Source organism: Piliocolobus tephrosceles, chromosome 1, assembly GCF_002776525.5.
Source record: "Piliocolobus tephrosceles isolate RC106 chromosome 1, ASM277652v3, whole genome shotgun sequence".
NCBI classification, from domain to species: domain Eukaryota; kingdom Metazoa; phylum Chordata; class Mammalia; order Primates; family Cercopithecidae; genus Piliocolobus; species Piliocolobus tephrosceles.
Genome location: NC_045434.1, coordinates 191,625,498 through 191,641,466, shown reverse-complemented (window position 1 = coordinate 191,641,466; position 15,969 = coordinate 191,625,498).

Below are 15,969 nucleotides of genomic sequence, written 5' to 3'. Positions count from 1 at the left end.
GAAGGAAGGAAGGAAGGAAGGAAGGAAGGAAGGAAGGAAGGAAGGAAGGAAAGGAGAGAGGGAGGAAGAAATATATCTCAAAGCTATAAAAGGTGAGAAAAAATAACAAAAAATGCAACTTTAAAGTATAATATTTTCATCTATTAAACACACTGGCCAAAATTAAAATGATTATTAACATAGTGTTTCTACAAGTGTATAAGAAAATCAATATCCATGTTGTTTACATTGAGTATGTATTATCTTTATTTTATTTTTTATTTATTTATTTATTTATTTATTTATTTTGTGACAGAGTCTTGCTCTGTCGCCCAGGCTGGAGTGCAGTAGCACAATCTTGGCTCACTGCAACCTCTGCCTCCCGGGTTTAAGCGATTCTTCTGCCTCAGCCTCCTGAGTAGCTGGGATTACAGGCGTGCACCACCACACCCAGCTAGCTTTCCTATTTTTTAGTAGAGAAGGGGTTTCGCCATGTTGGTCAGGCTAGTCTTGAACTCCTGACCTCAAGTGATCCACCTGCCTCAGCATCCCAGAGTGCTGGGATTACAGGCATGAGCCACCATGCCCGACCTATCTTTACTTTAAAAAAACAGAATGTTACTTTTGTTTAAAAGAATAGAAGAGAGAGATTTTAATCTCTGAATGAGCTAGAAGTTAAAGATGTGAGGTTTCCTATTTTCTAGCAGTATGACCTTGGGAGCATGAATCCAGTTCCCTCATCTGTTAGATGAGGATATCTATACTCTTCTCGCATGTTATGATGGCTAAATTAACTAACACACGGTAGTGGCTGATACAGCCAGGTGCAGTGACTCACATCAGTAATCCCAGTTATTCCAGAAACTGAAGAAGTAAGATCTCTTGACCCCAGGAGTTCAAGACCACCCTAGGCCATATAGCCAGACTCCCTCTCAAGGAAAAAAAAAAAAAGTATCTGATACAGAATTATTATTATTATTATTATTTAAAGAATAGAGATGAGGTTTCCCCATGGTTCCCAGGCTGGTCTTGAAATCCTGTGCTCAAGCAATCCTACTGCCTCGACCTCCCAAAGTGCTGGGATTACAGGCTTGAGCCACCACGCCTGGCCCTGATACAGAATTAGTACTCAATAAATATAGCTGTTTGGAGCTGGGCGCAGTGGCTCATGCCTATAATACCAGCACTTTGGGAGGCCAAGGTGGGCAGATCACCTGAGGTCAGGAATTCGAGACCAGCCTGGCCAACATAGCAAAACCCCGTCTCTACTAAAAATACAAATATTAGCCAGGCATGGTGGCAGGCGCCTGTAATCCCAGCTACTCAGGAGGCTGAAGTAGGAGAATCACTTGAACCCGGGAGGTGGAGGTTACAATGAGCCAAGATCACACCACTGCACTCCAGCCTGGGCAATAGAGTGAGGCTCTGTCTCAAAAATAATAATAATAAATAAATATAGCTGTTTGGTTGTAGATGTGGAGTTGTATTCACTTCTGAATCCTCAACTTAGTGCAGGGCATACACTAACTGCTTATTTAAAAAGGAATGAATTTAACAGCTACTGAGAGTGTGGGCCCGTGCAATGATGCACGTCTGTAATCCTAGCATTTTGGGAGGCCAAGGTGGGAGGATTGCTTGAGCCCAGGAGTTTGATGTTATAGTGAGCAGTAATCACACCACTGAACTCCAGCCTGGGTAACAGAATGAGACCTCATTTCAAAAAAAAAAAAGTGTCCACACTCAAATTCAACAACCCCATAGGATGTTGTATTCAGAAATCCAGCTCTTGAGCCAGACAAGAAATCACTTACTTAACCTCTCTGAGCCTCCATTTTCTCCCCTGTAACATGGGGCTAATAATACTAAAGAAACAAAGCTGATAAAGCATTTAGCCTCATGGGGCCAGGACATTGCAAAGTGCCGGTAACCATAATAGGAAAACCTGCAGGAGGAAATTGAGCAAATGAGCACACATGAAAAAGTTACAAAGTTTTCAGTTTTCAGAACCTTACCACAGGTTCTGTGCGCCATGATTTCATTCTGAGATCCATTACTAACTCCTTAGGTTTTGTTTGTTTGTTTGTTTGTTTTGAGCCGGAGCCTTGCTCTGTTGCCCAGGCTAGAGTGCAGTGGTGTGACCTCGGGCCCCCGGGTTCAAGCAATTCTCCTGCCTCAGTCTCCCTAGTAGCTGAGATTACAGGCCTGCACTACTACACCCAACTGATTTTTGTATTTTTAGTAGAGACAGGGTTTCACCATGTTGGCCAGGCTGGTCTCGAACTCCTGACCTCAAGTGATCCACCCGCCTCAGCCTCCCAAAGTACTGGGATTACAGGCGTGAGCCACTGTGCCCAACCACTCCTTAGCTTCAACTTTAGCTCTTATTATTCAGGTGTAGAGATTCTTCTTTTTTTTTTTTTTTTTGAGATGGAGTTTTGCTTTTGTTGCCCAGTCTGGAGTGCAATGGTGTGACCTCGGCTCACTTCAACTTCTGCCTCCTGGGTTGAAGCAATTCTCCTACCTCAGCTTCCGGAGTAGCTGGGATTACAGGCACCCGCCACCATGCCAGACTAATTTTTTGTATTTTTAGTAGAGATGGGGTTTCACCATATTGGCCAGGCTGGTCTCAAACTCCTGACCTCAGGTGATCCACCCACCTTGCCCTCCCAAAGTGCTGGGATTACAGGGGTGAGCCACCTCACCCGGTCAGGTGTATAGATTCTAATGTCAGTTTAGCCACAGCCACGTGGAACCAACCTTCAGGTGACTCCGCATCTAGTCAAATGATGCAATCCCAACAGAATACTTGATACTCATCCATAGATTCCCTTAAAGAATTACCTTCCAGGGCCTGAGGCACCAGCCCAGCCCCCAGATAATCCTATCAGAGCAGTGCCTGCAACAAATTCTAGAGACTGTCCTGTTAGCAAATGTTTACCTGTGCCACACACCGTGTTAAGACTTGCTATAATCGCCTGGTGCGGTGGCTCTTGCCTGTAATCCCAGCACTTTGGGAGGCTGAGGCAGGCAGATCGCTTGAGCTCAAGGAGTTTGGTGTCAGCCTGGGCAACACGACAAAACCCTGTACTAAAAAATACAAAAATTAGCCTGTAATCCCAGCATTTTGGGATGCCAAAGCATGCGGATCACTTGAGGTCAGGAGTTCAAGACCAGCCTGCCAACGTGGCAAAACCCTGTCTCTACTAAAACTACAAAAAAAATTAGCCAGGTATGGTGGTGCATGCCTGTAATTCCAGCTACTGAGGAGGCTGAGGCAGGAGAATCACTTGAACCCAGGAGGCAGAGGTTGTAGTGAGCAGAGATCATGCCACTGCACTCCAGCCTGGGTGATAGAGCAAGACTCTGTCAAAAAAAAAAAAAAAAAAAAAAAAAAAAAAGACTTTTATAATCATTATTTCATTTAAAACTCCCAAAATATTTGTGACATAGACAAAAGTATTATTCCCATTTCCCATGAGAATACTGGCTGGGCATGGTGGCTTATGGCCTGTAATCCCCAATTGCTTGAGCTCAGGAGTTCAAGACCAGCTTGGGCAGCATAGTGAGACCCCCATCTCTACACAAAAAAAAAAAAAAAAAAATTATAAATTAAAAAAATTAGCCAGGCGGCCGGGCACGATGGCTCAAGCCTGTAATCCCAGCACTTTGGGAGGCCGAGACCGGCGGATCACGAGGTCAGGAGATCGAGACCATCCTGGCTAACACGGTGAAACCCCGTTTCTACTAAAAACTACAAAAAACTAGCTGGGCGAGGTGGTGGCGCCTGTAGTCCCAGCTACCCAGGAGGCTGAGGCAGGAGAATGGCGTGAACCCGGGAGGTGGAGCTTGCAGTGAGCTGAGATCCGGCCACAGCACTCCAGCCTGGGTAACAGAGCGAGACTCCGTCTCAAAAAAAAAAAAAAAATTAGCCAGGCATGGTGATGCACACCTGTGGTCCCAGCTACTCAGGAGGCTGAGGTGGGAGGATGGCATTGCAGTCTTTCTGCTCCTTAGCTCAGCTAGGTCCAAGTTCTTTACCCAGAAAAAGGAAACATTAGGAATATGGACACTGGAGAGTAAGTGGAGTAGAATTTATTAAGCAAAAGGAAAGCTCTCAGCAAAGAGAGGATATGAGGGGTGGTTCCCCTACCTTATTGAAAGCGGGAAAGTCCCCCAGGTGGTTGGGTCCGGTGGGCCCTTTATGGACTCAGAATGGAGATTGTGTGCTGATTGGTTTGTGAGTATGCAAAACAGGTTCAAGTAAAGACCACTCAAAGGTGGGCACAACAGTGCAGAAAAACCAATTAGGAAAGGGTAGGTATATGTAAAAAAGGTAAAGGGTGGGGCCCAATCAGAGGAAAGTGCACCAAATAGGAAGAAAGTTCTCAATCCAGTTGGAGGATTTAACTTGTAGCTTGGCCTTCAGGCTTTAAACGCTCTTCAGCTTGGAGCTGGGGTTTCACCCGGGACTCACCTTTATCTGCGTAGGCATTTGTCGGCCGCCTGCCACTCTCACTGGCTTAGGCCCGGGAGGTCAAGGATGCAGTGAGCCATGATGACACTACTGCTTGCCAGCCTGGGCAACAGAGTGAGACTCTGTCTCTAAAAAAATAATAATTAAAAAAAAATTAAAAACTAATTTTAAAGAAGATGAGAAAACCAAAACTTGAAGAGGTAAAAGAAATGGATTAGTATTTATCCAAACATTGTCTAAGGCTGTTTTCTGAGTGTTGTCTGATCAAGACAATGTGGAAATTATGTCTAAAACTTGGCAATCTTCTCAATTCATCTGGTTAAGTGGATACATAATAGATAATATTGTCAAACTTTGGGGGTTTGTGAAACCTAAAAATCTCATCAAGCTGACCCAGGGAGAGGATTAAGGTGGATTTGAGAAGTGTATTTTGTTAATCTAATCATGAAAACCTAATCCATTGCATTGTAACCTAATCAGAGAAAGATAGAAATCTCAAAATAGAAACTTGTACTGAAGGTCATTCTAGAAAGCCTGGGTTCAGGAATTTTGAATGCTACTTCTTCATAGGGTAGCAGTTCTCTAGGTGTGCTCGGAGGCTTAGTGGTGTATCAGCCAACCTGGCCTTGCTGACCACTGACAACAAAGTCCACAATAGACAACTGTGATGCAATTCCACAGATTTTCATTCTCTTACAACCACCTATATTTGGCTAGTACGTTCCTATCATCTGGTATTTGTAAACTGAATGGAAAGCATTCTTGGCCGGGCATGGTGGCTCATGCCTGTAATCCCAGCACTTTGGGAGGCCGAGGCGGGTGGATCGTGAAATCAGGAGATCGAGACCATCCTGGCTAACATGGTGAAACTCTGTCTCTACTAAAAATACAAAAAATTAGCCGGGCGTGGTGGTAGGCACCTGTGGTCCCAGCTACTACGGAGGCTGAGGCAGGAGAATGGCGTGAACTCAGGAGGCACAGCGTGCAGTGAGAGGAAATCACACCACTGCACTCCAGCCTGGGCAACAGAGCGAGACTCCGTCAAAAAAAAAAAAAAAAAAAAAAGGCATTCTCAAGTAAAGTTTATATCCCTCAATTTTCAGAAAGGTTTTTTTTCTTTGGAGGAGGTGAATATTTTCCTATCAGTGTTTGAGTTGCTTTTTCAACTATGTTACACTTGTGTTTTTCTATTTGTAGAATCTCCCTTGGATGGCACTTTAGTTCATTGTTTTGGTGCTTAGGTAATTGTTACACTGTTAGCATTTCCACTGTCATTTTGTTTCTTAGCTAGTCATGATTATTAGAGTGCTTTTCCCATAGGAAAGTAGGAATGAGGAAGAATTTGGACTTCTGGTATCGGTAACTATGTAATTCTGACCAACCCTGGTAAAACTGGAAAAATATTTTTTTAAGATCTCTGCTTGACATTGGAAAGCCAATAAGGTAGTGAAGAATTACTGAGCCAGAATTTCTGAAAGGAAAGAAACTGAGGGATGTAAACCCCACATTTAGAACTACTTTTCCAGGTGAGGTATTTCCTAACAGATAGCTAAGAGGGTGAATGGTGTTTGGTTTCTGTTTTTTTAGACTTATTTGAGATCTAGAGTGGTGTTTTCATTTTATTTTGTTTTGCTTTTTTGTTATTTATTTCTTTATTTATGTATTTATTGTTAAGGCAGCATCTCAGTCTGTCACCTATCCTGGAGTGCAGTGGCACTATCATAGTCCACTGAAGCCTGAACCTCCCCATCTCAAGCAATCCTCCCACCTCAGCTTCATGAGCAGCTGGGACTACAAGCAGGCACCATCACACCCAGCTAATTTTTCAGTTTTTTGTAGAGACAGAGTCCCACTATGTTGCCCAGGCTGGTCTCAGGTCATCTGCTCACCTTGGCCTCCCAAAGTGTTGTGAACCACAATACCCAGCCTATTATGATTTTTTAAATTTATATTTTATTTTGGCACAGGCTCTCTCTCTGTCGCCCAGTGCAGTGGCACAATCATGGCTCACTGCAGCCTCAATCTCCTGGGCTCAAGGGATCCTCCTGCCTCAGCCTCCCCATTAGCTGGGACTGCAGGCATGCACCACAACACCTTCCTTTTTTTATTTTTTTATTTTTTAGAGCAAAGGTCTCACTGTGTTGACCAGGCTGATTTTGAACTCCTGGGTTCAAGATATCTTCCTGCTTTGGCCTCTCAAAGTGCTAGGATTACAGGCAAGAGCCACCATGCCCGGTTATTTTATTATTTATTTATTTATTTAGAGATGGAGTCTTACTCTGTTGCCCAGGCTGGAGTGCAGTGACGCGATGTTGACTCACTACAACCTCCGCCTCCCAGGTTCAAGCGATTCTTCCTCAGCCTCCTAAGTAGCTGAGATTACAGGCACCTGCCACCACAAGCAGTTAAGTTTTTTGTTTTTTTGTTTTTTGTTTTTTTGTTTTTTTGAGACGGAGTCTCGCTCTGTCACCCAGGCTGGAGTGCAGTGGCTCGATCTCCACTCACTGCAAGCTCCGCCTCCCGGGTTCAAGCGATTCTCCTGCCTCAGCCTCCCATGTAGCTGGGACTACAGGTGCCCGCCACCGTGCCTGGCTAATTTTTGTATTTTTAGTTAGAGACGGGGTTTCACCGTGTTAGTCAGTATGGTCTGGATCTCCTGACCTCGTGATCTACCCATCTCGGCCTCCCAAAGTGCTGGATTACAGGCGTGAGCCACCGTGCCCGGCCTTTTCTTTTTTTTTTTTTTAAAGCCGGCATCTCACTCTGTCACCCAGGCTGGAATGCGGTGACACAATCTTGGCTCAGCCTCCCAGGTTCACACCATTCTCCTGCCTCAGCCTCCCAAGTAGCTGGGACTACAGGCACCCGCGACCACGCCCAGCTAATTTTTTGTGTTTTTACTAGAGATGGGGTTTCTCCATCTTGGTCAGGCTGGTCTTGAACCCCTGACCTCAGGTGATCCACCCACCTTGGCCTCCCAAAGTGCTGGGATTACAGGCATGAGTCACTGCGCCAGGCCTTTTTTTTTTTTTTTTTTTTTGAGATGGAGTATCACTCTGTCGCCAGACTGGAGTGCAGTGGCGTGATCTCGGCTCACTGCAACCTCTGCCTCCTGGGATCAAGAGATTCTCCTGCCTCAGCCTCCTGAGTAGTTGGGACTACAGGTGTGCACCACCATGCCCAGCTAATTTTTCTATTTTTAGTAGAGACAGGGTTTCACTATGTTGGCCAGGATGGTCTTGATTTCTTGACCTCGTGATCCAACCAGGACCAGGCCCAGCCTAATTTTTGTATTTTTAGTAGAGATGGGATTTTGCCATGTCGGCCAGGCTGGTCTCAAACTCCTGACCTCAGGTGATTCGCCTGGTTCAGCCTCCCAAAGTGCTATTATAGCATAAGCCATGGCACCTGGCAGTATTTATAACTTTTAAACCAGAAGAAGAAAGCTTTGTTGTGAAAAGAACAAAAACAATGTACAGTAAATAGGAGATATAAAATATAGCAGAAAAAAGTCTTAAGAGTAATTCCAATAAATATAGAAGGGTTAAACTTATCACTAAATACAAGAATGCTATGATGGGGCTGGCTGGCTGCGGTGGCGCACTCCTGTAATCCCAACATTTTGGGAGGCCAAGGCAGGTGGATCACTTGAGGTCAGGAGTTGGAGACAAGCCTGGCCAACATAGTGAAACCCCATCTCCACTAAAAATACAAAAATTAGCCTGGGTGTGGTGGCACACACCTATAATCCCAGCTACTTTGGAGGCTGAGGTGGGAGAACCACTTGAACCCAGGAGGTGGAGGTGCAGTGAGCCGAGATCACACCACTGCACTCCAGCTTGGGAGACAGAGCAAGACTCTGTCTCAAAAAAAAAAAAAAACAGCTATGATTGGGTAAGATTATAAGAGGGATGGTTAAAAATAAACACCACCTAAATATGAACCTAAAGAAAGCTAGTATAAAATGTAAATATGTAATATAATAAACTTAAATTTAAAAATACCAATAAGGGCTACTCTGTATGATAGTATACAAGTGCATATGGCTGGGCGCAGTGGCTCACGTCTGTAATCCCAGCACTTTGGGAGGCAGAGGCAGGCGGATCACCTGAGGTCAGGAGTTCAAGACCAGCATAGCCAACATGGTGAAACCCCGTCTCTATTAAAAATAAAAATAATAATAATAATAATAATAATAATAATAATAATAATAATAGCCAGGTGTGGTGGCACTTGCCTGTAATCCCATCTACCCAGGAGACTGAGGTAGGAGAACTGCTGGAACCCAGGAGACAGAGGCTACAGTGAGCTGAGATCACACCACTGCACTCCAGCCTGGGTAACAGAGAGACACTCTGTCTCAAAAAAAAGAATTAAAAAATGTATACATGTCATTATACAATTTGTCAAAACTCATAAAATGTTCAACACCAATTGTGAACTCTAATGTAAATATGGACTTGGGGTGGTGGTGATGTGTCAATGTAGGTTCATTAATTGTAACAAATGTACCATTCTGGTGCTAGATGTTGATAGTGGGGAGGCTGTGCATTTGGAAAGGCAGGGGTTGCATGGGAACTTTCTGTACTTTCTGCTCAATTTGCTGTGAGCCTAAAACTGCCATAGAAAATGGACTCTATTTAAAAAATATATGTAGGTAGGCCCAGCACGGTGGCTCACGCCTGTAATCCCAGCACTTTGGGAGGCCAAGGCAGGTGGATCACCTAAGGTTGGGAGTTCGAGACCAGCCTGACCAACATGGAGAAGTCCCATCTCTACTAAAAACACAAAATTAGCCAGGCATGGTGGTGCATGCCTGTCATCCCAGCTACTCAGGAGGCTGAGGCAGGAGAATTGCTTGAACCTGGGAGGCAGAGGTTGTGGTGCTGAGATCATGCCATTGCACTCCAGCCTGGGCAATGAGAGCAAAACTCCGCCTCAAAAAAAAAAAAAGTATGTGTATATACGTGTGTGTGTGTGTGTGTGTGTGTGTGTATGTGTGTATATATATGTATGTACACACACATATATATATATAATAAGGGTAAAGGGTAAATAAGTATGTTATATATTGATAAAATGAATATATGGGCCAGGCACGGTGGCTCACCCCTATAATCCTAGCACTTTGGGAGGCCGAGGCAGGTGGATCACCTGAGGTCAGGAGTTGGAGACCAGCCTGGCCAACATGGCAAAAACCCATCTCTACTAAAAATACAAAAATTAGCCAGGTGTGGTGGCAGGTGCCTGTAATCCCATGTACTTGGGAGGTTGAGGCAGGAGAATCGCTTGAACCCAGGAGGCAAAGGTTGCAGTGAGCTGAGATTGCACCACTGCACTCCAGCCTGGGCAACAGAGAAAGACTCCGTCTAAAAAAAAAAAAAAATAGAGTATATGGCCATCATAAACTTTATTTACTTTTTTACAAACAAGGTCTTGCTGTGTCACTCAGGCTGTAGTGCAGTGGTATGATCATAGCTCACTGCAGCCTCACCCTCCTGAGCTCAATCAATCCTCCCATCTCAGCCTCCTAAGTAGCTGGGACCACAGGTATACACCACCATGGCTGGCAAATTTTTTTTTTTTTAGACAGAGTCTCGCTCTGTCACCAGGCTAGAGTACAGTGTTGCACTCTCGGCTCACTGCAACCTCCGCCTCCTGGGTTTAAGTGATTCTCCTGCCTCAGCCTCCCAAGTAGCTGGGACTACAGGCGCCCGCCACCACTCCTGGCTAATTTTTTTCATTTTTAGTAGAGACAGGGTTTCACCATGTTGGCCAGGATGGTCTTGATCTCTTGACCTCGTGATCCACCTGCCTTGGCCTCCCAAAGTGCTGGGATTACAGGAATGAGCCACTGTGCCTGGCAATTTTTGTCTTTTTAGAAGAAACAAAGTTTCACCATGTTGGCCAGGGTGGTCTCTGACTCCTGGCGTCAGATGATCTGCCCGCCTTGGCCTCCCAAAGTGCTGGGATTACAGGCATGAGCCACTGCACCTGGCAGATGCCTGGCTAAGTTTTTTTTTTTTTTTTTTTGGAGCAGGGAAGTAGGACAGTCTCACTATGTTACCCAGACTGGTCACAAACTCCTGGGCTCAAGTGATCTGTTGGCCTCCCAAAGTGCACAGCCCTCTCTCAATCATTTTGGTTATTATATCCTTCAGTCTATGTTTCTGTCTCTGGGGTTATTGTGGTTTTTTTGGTTTTGCTTTTTGTTTTTTTTTCCTCCCTTTCTATTTATCTCATTATTTTTCAACTAGCTTGTCTTTTTTTTTTTTTTTTTTCCGGTAGAGATGGGGGTCTTGCCATAGTACCCAGGCTGGTCTCAAATCTTGGCCTCAAGCATTCCTCCTGCCTTGGCCTCCCAAAGTGCTGGGATTACAGGTGTGCGTTACGGTGCCCAGCTGTTCATGATAAACTATATGTATCAATAACACAGCCTGAGCCAGGTGCAGTGGCTCACGCTTGTAATCCCAGCACTTTGGGAGGCTGAGGTGGGCAGATCACGAGGTCAGGACATCGAGACCATCCTGGCTAACACGGTTAAACCCCGTCTCTACTAAAAATACAAAAAATTAGCCAGATGTGGTGGCAGGCGCCTGTAGTCCCAGCTACTCTGAGGCTGAAGCAGGAGAATGGTATGAACTCAGGAGGCAGAGCTTGCAGTGAGCCGAGATGGAGCCATTGCACTCCAGCCTGGGCGACAAAGCAAGACTCTGCCTCAAAAAAAAAAAAAAAAAAAGGAAAATAAGAAAGAAAGAAAACCACAAATCCTGTACTTGAAACCAAACAACATTATTAAAAAACTATTGAGTTAAGATAATTATAGAGGAGGCTGGGCATGGCAGATCATGCCTGTAATCTCAGCACTTTGATAGGCAGAGGTGGGCGAATCACTTGAGATCAGGAGTTTAAGACCAGCCTAGCCAACATGGTGAAATCTTGTCTCTACTAAAAATACAAAAATTAGCTGGTCATGGTGGCATACGCCTGTAATCCCAGCTACTTGGGAGGCTGAGGCATGAGAATTGCTTGAACCCAGGAGGCAGAGGTTGCAGTGAGCTGAGATTATACCACTGCACTTCAGCCTGGTTGACAGAGCTAGACTCCTCTAAAAAAAAAAAAAAAGACAATTGTAGAGGAAATTGCTTAGAAATGAATAATGAAAACACTACATGTCAAAATTTGTGGGACAGAGCAAAAACAGAATTTGGGGGAAAATATGAAATTTAAATACATTTTTTAGGAGACGAAATTGTTCAGAATGAACAGGCTAAGGACTTCAATCAAGAAATAAAAAGTTACAGAGCAAGCCTAAAGGAAAAAGAAAGGAAACCCATGTGGATTCTTATAAGTGAAAGCCAAGAGAATATTAACACAAGAATTAAAACTGCAAAATATTCATTGGCTGTTATTCTCTGTGGAGATGTCCCTGGTCAATTCTATGATCTTGCAGAATATTTTTTAAAGTGTAGAAAATTACTAGATACATCTGTTTAGGGAAAATATGTATATAAGCACGATTATTCAGTGGACACTGTGACTCTGTTTGTGATATTAAAGATATATTATCCAGACTGGGTGCATTGGCTCACACCTGTAATCCCAGCACTTGGGGAGGCCGAGGCAGGTGGACCCAGGAGGCCGAGGCAGGTGGACCCAGGAGTTTAAGACCAGGCTCAAATGATTCACCTGCATCGGCCTCCCCAAGTGTTGGGATTACAAGTATAAGCCACGGTAGCTGGCCAGTTGTTTTTTTGTAAAGATGGGGTCTCACTAATTGGCACAGGCTGGTCAACCTATTATTGTTATTATTATTATTATTATTATTATTATTATTATTATTATTATTATTATTTGAGATAGCATCTGGCTCTGTGGCCCAGGCTGGAATGCAGGCCCAAGATCACAGTTCACTGCAGCCACGACCTCCTGTGCTCAAGCAATCCTCTGTGTAGCTTAGATGTATTATTTATATATATATATATATGTTTTGTTTTGTTTTTTGAGATGGAGTCTCACTCTGTTGCCCAGGCTGGAGTGCAATGGCACAATCTCGGCTCACTGCAACCTCTGCCTCCTGGGTTCAAGCGTTTCTCCTGCCTCAGCCTCCTGAGTAGCTGGGATTACAGGTGCACGCCTCCACACCTGGATAATTTTGTATTTTTAGTAGACATGGGGTTTCTCCATGTTGGTCAGGCTGATCTCAAATTCCTGACCTCATGATTTGCCCAACCGGGCCTCCCAAAGTGCTGGGATTACAGGCGTGAGCCACTGCGCCTGGCTATATTTTTTAAGCTCAGAAAACTGAGAGTAGAATCTTAACTTGTTTTTTATACCATGGTATAAAATGTTTGGTATAAAAATGTTTTTTACCAAAAATCTACAGCAAATATTACATTTAATGGAGACTTTTTTGGCACATTTCTTTTAAACCGAAAACAAAGGCCAGAGGCCCAGCATAGTGGTGCGGGCTTATGGTCCCAGCAACTCATGAGGCTGAGGTGGGAGGATCACTTGAGCCCAGGAGGTCGAGGGTGCATTGAGCCAAGATTGTGGCACTGCACTCCAGCCTGAGAGACAGAGAGGGGCCATATCTTTGCAACTTTTTTTTGTTTTGTTTTGTTTTGTTTTTTGTTTTTTTTAAACAGAGTCTCCCTCTGTTGCCCAGGCTGGCATGCAATGGCACGATCTCAGATCTTGGCTCACTGCAACCTCCGCCTCCTGGGTTCAAGTGATTCTTATGCCTCAGCTTCCAGAGTAGCTGGGATTATAGGCACCCGCCACTACACCTGGCTAATTTTTGCATTTTTAGTAGAGACAGGGTTTCAACTTGTTTTTCAGGCTGGTCTCAAACTCCTGACCTCAGGTAATCCGCCTGCCTCAGCTTCCAAAAGTGTTGGGATTACAGATGTGAGCCACCACGTCTGGCCTGCAAATTTTTTTTAAGTGACAATAATAACAAAGAAAATAACCAGGATGCCCAATCACGACTCTTGTTTACCACATGACTAGAGATCTGGGCAATGCTGTGAGGAAAGACAAAGGACTTAAAACAGATAAGGTTTCAGCGCAAACGTGGTGGCTCACAACTGTAATCCCAGCATTTTGGGAGGCTGAGGCGGGTGGATCACTTGAGGCCAGGAGTTTGAGACTAGTCTGGGCAACATGGCAAAACCCCATCTCTACAAAAAATACAAAAATTAGCTGAGCGTGGTGGTGTGTGCCTACAGTCCCAGCTACTAGGGAGGCTGATGCATAAGAATTGCTTGAACCTGGGAGGCGGAGGTTTCAGTGAGCCAAGGTAAGCCGAGATTGGGTCACAGCACTCCAGCCAGGGTGACAGAGTGAGACTCTGTCTCAGAGAAAAAAAAAGAAGGATGGGGGCCGGGCATGGTGGCTCATGCCTGTAATCCCAGCACTTTGGGAGGCTGAGGCAGGTGGATCACCTGAGATCAGAAGTTCAAGATCAGCCTGGCCAACATGGTGAAACCCTGAAACTCCAATTCTACTAAAAACACAAAAATGAGCCAGATATGGTGGTGTGTGCCTGTAATCCTAGCTACTAGGGAGGCTGAGGCAGGAGAATCGCTTGAACCAGGAAGGTGGAGGTTGCAGTGAGCCAAAATCGTGCCACTGCACTCCAGCCTCAGTGACAGAGTGAGACTCTGTCCAAAAAAAAAAAAAAAAAAAAAAGATAAGGATTCAAAGGAAAGAGCTGAAATTATCACTGCTTGCATATATCTATCTACTGGGAAAAGCCAACAGAATCATCAGAAAAACTATTATAAACTATGGAAAGGCTGAGCAATGTTGCTGAATATATTATCAAACCACTAACACCAAGAAAATTTCTCTACTAGCAATAACCAGAGAAAATACAATTCAAAAAATAAGAGGCTGGGTGCGGTGGCTCATACCTATAATCCCAAAACTTTACGAGACTGAGGCAGGAGAATCATCTGAGGCCATGAGTGTGAGATCAGCCTAGGCAACATAGGGAGACCTCCCCTCTACAAAAAAGAAAAATAAGACTGGGCGTGGTGGTTCACTCCTGTAATCCCAGCACTTAGGGAGGCCGAGGTGGGTGGATCACCTGAGGTCAGGAGTTCAAGACCAGCCTGGCCAACATGGTGAAACCCTGTCTCTAATAAAAATACAAAAAAATTAGTCAGGTATGGTGGCAGGCACCTGGCTACTCAGGAGGCTTAGGCAGGAGAATCATTTAAACCTGGGCTGCAGAGGTTGTGGTAAGCCAAGATTGTGCCACTGAACTCCAGCCTGGGCAACAAACGCGAAAGTCCATCTCAAAAAATAAAATAAAATGCAATAAAATAAATAAAAATAAAAACAAATTAGCCAGTGTTGTGGGGCATGCCTGTGGTCCCAGCTGTTTGAGAGGCTAAGATGATAAGATGGCTTGAACCTGGGAGGTCCAGGTTGCAGTAAACTGTGATCTTGCCTCTGCACTCTAGCCTAGACAACAGAAAGAAAGAAAAATGTCAGAATACTAACAGAAACTTTAATGTATTTAAGAACTGAACAAAAACATGCAGACATATACAGAGAAAACTTAAAGATTCTATTGAGGCGGGGCGCGGTGGCTCAAGCCTGTAATCCCAGCACTTTGGGAGGCCGAGATGGGCGGATCACGAGGTCAGGAGATCGAGACCATCCTGGCTAACACGGTGAAACCCCGTCTCTACTAAAAAATTACAAAAAACTAGCCGGGCGAGGTGGCGGGCGCCTGTAGTCCCAGCTATTTGGGAGGCTGAGGCAGGAGAATGGCGTGAAGCCGGGAGGCGGAGCTTGCAGTGAGCTGAGATCCGGCCACTGCACTCCAGTTCGGGCGACAGAGCAAGACTCCGTCTCAAAAAAAAAAAAAAGATTCTATTGAAAGGCTGGATGCAGTGGTTCATACCTATAATCCCAGGACTTTGGGGGGCAGAGGTGGGAGGACTGCTTGAACCCAGGAGTTGGGGACCAGACTGGGAAATAATAGCAAGAACTCGTCCCTACAAAAAAAATTTAAAAAAAAAAAAAGCATAGTGATGAACATGGATGATAATCTATATAAACAAAGAGACTAGTCTTAGATGAAATAACCAAACATTATATACATGTCATCACTCCCTAATACTCCATAAATTAATTGCAGTCTTAATGACAATAATTCCAGATTAAAGGTCCACAAATAAAATTCCATCATGGAAAACCTGATGGGCTGGGTGAGGTTTCACATGCCTGTAATCCCAGCACTTTGGGAGGCCAAGGCGGGTGGATCACAAGGTCAGGAGATCGAGACCAGCCTGGCCAAGATGGTGAAACCTCAACTCTACTAAAAAAAAAAAAAAAAAAAAAAAAAAAAAAGCCTGAATGAACAGGGAGGATTGGGCTTCCTAGATATTAGGGCATACTACAAAACCATAGCAACAAAATTCATTGTGGCATTGTTCAAGAACAGACAAATAGACCAATGGAATAAACTAGAAAGCTTGGAGTCAAGCCCACGTAGCTAT